Below are 4,413 nucleotides of genomic sequence, written 5' to 3' on the forward strand. Positions count from 1 at the left end.
AAATGATGGGACCGGCAAGATAGCAGAGCAAATAAAGGGGCTTGTCACCAAGGTTGATGACCTTAGTCTGAAACCTGTGACTCTCATGGTGAAAGGGAGAACAGAAGCTGGCAGTGCTGGCACACCTTTAATCCCAGCACTGGGGCAGAGGCAAGTAGATCTCTGTGAATTCAAGGCCAGCCTGTTTTTATAGGTCAGCAAAGACTACATATTACCATTCCATCTCAAAAAGAGAGAGTGCCTCCTCCCCTGAATTCTACTTTTCTCATTGATGGACCAGCACCACAAAAGAAATGACTAATTATTATTGTAATTTTGATAATTTATTTTATGAATTCCTATATAACATCCTTAGTTTGGCCTCTTAAGCAGTAAAGCCTAGAATATTTACTCTCTGTCTCTGCCTCCACTACCTGCCACTGTAGCACAGAGCAGCCCAGATGACATCTAAACAGTTGGGTGTGGCCATGTAGCTACACAACCTTTCTTAGAGACCATGGTTGTTGTGGAATATTATTTTAACTAGGCAAAGATGTATTACACTTGTTTATGCTGTGGAATATTACTTTAACTGTGTAAAAGTATGTTACACTTTTTTAGCCAAAATTTTTATTAATTAATTTTTTGTACTTGAAGTGCTCTTTGACGACATCCTTGGCCTGAGAGTCTTTGCCATAATCCTTCACCACTACCCAGCTGCAACCAACCACTTTCCGTGACTTTCCCTCTCGATCACTTTTACAGAAGTCTACCCATTCCCCTAATTTCTTGCCATCCATCAACCTTGCCTAGGCTGACTTAGCAAAGTGTCTCCACCAACTTGGCATACACAGGCTCATCAACACTGGATGCAAACACACAGAGATGGGCTTGACACTTGTCTAAGGCCTTGGCAACTTCGTGTGTGCCATGTGCTCAGCCATCGTGGATGAGGGAGGCCTTCAGAACCTCTTGAAGAGCAGTACTGACGTACACCACACCTCCAGGTGCAATGCCTTCCTCGGCCATGGCAGTGGGTTACAGTGAGACAGAATCTTGAAAGCACCAGCGGCTCCACCTCCGCGCACCCTGGTGGGAAAATGCACGTGTGTCACATTTGTTTGTTCTGCATTTGTTTAATTATATAAAGACGCATTGTGTTTGCTTCACCTTGCCTGCCTAAGGCACCTCATTGGTCTAATAAAAAGCTGAAGAGTCAATACTTTGGCAGGGAAAGAATAGTAGGAAGAAAGAACAAATAATAGGAGAAATCTAGACTCAAGAGAAGAGAGGAGAGAAGAATGAGAGAAGGAGGAAGATACCTGGGACCAGACGCCAGCCAGCCCCCAGTCAGAAGACATGAGAAGCAGTGAAAGAAAGATATACAAAAAGGAAGTAAAAAGTCCCAAGGCAAAATGGATGAAGAGCAACAGGTTAATTTAAGTGAAAAGAGCTAGCTAGAAACAAGCCTAAGCTGGGCCGAGCATTCATAACTATTAAGAAGTCTGTGTGCCATGATTTGAGAAATGGTTGGTGGCCCAGAAGAAAAAAGCCTCGTACAAATGGGTGGCAGAATTCAGTCATGACAACAGAACTCTGGGAGCCCTTAGCCAGCCTGATGGTGCCGCAGGCCAAGGAAAACCTCCACAGGGGCCAGAAGAGCCAATGTTTGCTTGAATACTTCACTGGACCAAAGCAGGCTGGGTGAAAGCCTGAAGTCTCCCGAGAACAAAGCCCACTCAGAGGAAGGCAGAAGTAAGCAATGGGAGGGCTTAGGGCTGTTGTTTTAAGCCCAGAGCACACAGCAACAGCAGCAAACCTCAACCCCGGGTCCTGCAGTTCACTGATACAAGCTCACAAAAGACCGGTGTAATCCAGCCTGGGGATTCAAGGAAGACTTCCAAGTGGAGGAGCCGTCCTGATGGGTCTTAGAGTCCGCAGCGAAAGCAAATGGCAGAAAGGATATTCCGGATAAAGGGCAGGGGTGAGAGGAAAGCACAGCGAAAGTGTCAGGTGACAGAGCTGGGGGTGGACAGGACGGAATGGGAGGTTTGAGAAAGCACACCCTGCACCCTGTGTGCCAGGCTGAGTGCTGAATTTAGTGTGTGTATATTATGTATATGAAATTATTATCATTATTGTGTGTATAACGTGTGTGACTGTGCACAGGTGCTCATGGAGTGTGTAGACTGTGTGGAGGTCAAAGGTCAGCTTTCAGGAGTCAGAATCACTTCTCTTTCTGTTGTGGGTTCTAGGGTCCCAACTCAGATATCAGGCAAGGTCTTTCACTCACCGACCATCTCACCAACCCTGGAATGGGTCTTGGGCAGGGCATGACAAGTTCAGCCTGGCACTCTGGAAACTGACCCCGTAATTCACGAATGCAGGATAGTTAAAAGTGAGCATATTTTTTAAAAGTACCTCCCCACTAGACTGCACACTCCTTGAATATAGAACTCTTTTTTTCTTTTTTTTATACAGGGTCAAATGTGTAGACCAGGCTGGTCTCACACTCCCCAAGATGTCCAGTTTCCACTTGAGTACTGGGATCATAGATGCGTGTCATAATGCCTTGTTGTGTGGTGCTGGGGACCAAATCCAGAGTGTCACACATTAGGCAAGCATTCTGCTGGCTGGGCTGTAGGACCTGCTCAGTCCTTACTGCCTTTTAAGACAAGGTCTTGGGTGTAGCCCAGGCTGACCTACCATTTGCGGCTCACCTGCCTCAGTCTCCAGCTTGCCAGGGATACAGGTGTGGACCACCAGGTCCAGCCTAGAGCTTTTTGACCGCTATGGATGGTGGATGCATAGGAGAGAGGTTCCTGGAGAGAATCAGACTGGAAGTGAGGGTCCAGTTCAGAAGCCAGAATGTTCCAAGCCATCAACAATGAGGGTCCTGGTAGCAAGCAGAGTGCAGGTGGCAAAGAGGGAAGGAATGGCTGTGGAAAATGCTTAGAAAGCCACCTAGCAGGACAAGGTGGCTGAGTGCATGTGTAGAGGAAGGGAAAGGAGAACGCAGTGGTTCTTATGGCTCCATGGGAGGAGCATGTTCTAGATGAAGGCAGTGATGCCAGGGCTGGAGACATGCCTCATGGCAGCACGGTCATCTAGCACGCACGAAGTCCAGGGTTTGGTCCCCAGCACCACCTAAACCAGGTTTGCTTACACACCTGGAATCCAACACCCGAGAGATGGAGGCAGGGGAATCAGAAATTCAGTGATGATGACTTGAGTTGGAGACATTTTGAGTGTGAAAAGCCTTGAGGCACAGAGGAATAGGTATGGGATAAAAATATAAGAAAGGATGATACAAGAAGCCCCCAGCTATAGGTGGTAGTTAAATCCAAGGGAGTAAGGGGCTGGAGGGACAGCTCAGTGGTTAATAGCACTGACTGCTTTTCCAGAGGACCAGAGTTCAGTTCCCAGCACCTACATGATAGCTCACAACCATCTGTAATCCAGTTCCAGGAGATCTGATACCGTCTTCTGACCTCTGCAGGCACCAGGTAGGCATGTGATGTGCATACAAACATGCAACCTGCCTACATACATAAATAAAAATAAACCAAGATAGTAGGACTGCAAGATGGCATGGTGTTTAAAGGCACTTGCTACCCAATAACACAAATTGGTTCAGTGCCCAGAACTTACACAAAGGGGGAGCAGAGAACCAACTCCACGAAGTTCTCTTCTGACCCCCACATGTGCCATAGCATGTATGACTACAAATACACATAGAATATTGATAAGCAATATTAAGTAATTTTAAATTAAACCAAACATGAAAGCAGGTTGAATTGTCCAAGTGTGAGCACAGCCTTGGGTCCAGCTCAGAAGTATGAAAACCCCAGGGTCTTAGTCAGGGTTCTATTGCTGTGGAGAGACACCATGAGGATGGCAACTCTTATAAAGGAAAACATTTAACTGGGGGTGGGGCTGGCTTACAGTTTCAGAGGTATAGCCCAATGTCATCTTGGTGGTGAGCATGGCAGCCTGCAGGCAGACATGGTGCTGGAGGAGTAGCGAGAGTCCTACATTCTGCAAGCAACAGGAAGTCAACTGAAACACTGGGCGGTATCCTGAGCATAGGAAAGCTCAAAGCCCGCCCTACAGTGACACACTTCCTCTAACAAGGCCAGGCCACTCCACATTTGAAGAGCTGGGAATGCAGCTCAAGGCTGAATACACACTAACACTAAGCAAGCGCTCTACCACTGAGCTGTGTCCCCGTCTACGCTCTCCTAGGAAGGCTCAGCTCCCCACACTCATGTTCTTCTTCATGTGGCAGGGTGGGCCCCAGTGCTCAGAGGGAACCCCAAGGAGGGAAAAGCAGGCACTGGTTATGGAAGTTATTGGGTGTAAGGGGCAGCAGCTGCGTCAAGCCTATGAGCACAGGAGGAGATGGGGCTCTGTGCAGAAAGCTTTGCACCCAGT

The 4,413-nt window shown here is 47.5% G+C and overlaps 1 pseudogene; it reads right to left on the reverse strand.

The window, feature by feature from the left end:
• Positions 1–596: 596 nt before the first annotated feature.
• Positions 597–1,008, reverse strand: LOC106144120 (annotated as a pseudogene).
• Between the last annotated feature and the right edge of the window lie 3,405 nt (positions 1,009–4,413).

The sequence above is a fragment of the Microtus ochrogaster genome, linkage group LG2 (assembly GCF_000317375.1).
Source record: "Microtus ochrogaster isolate Prairie Vole_2 linkage group LG2, MicOch1.0, whole genome shotgun sequence".
NCBI classification, from domain to species: domain Eukaryota; kingdom Metazoa; phylum Chordata; class Mammalia; order Rodentia; family Cricetidae; genus Microtus; species Microtus ochrogaster.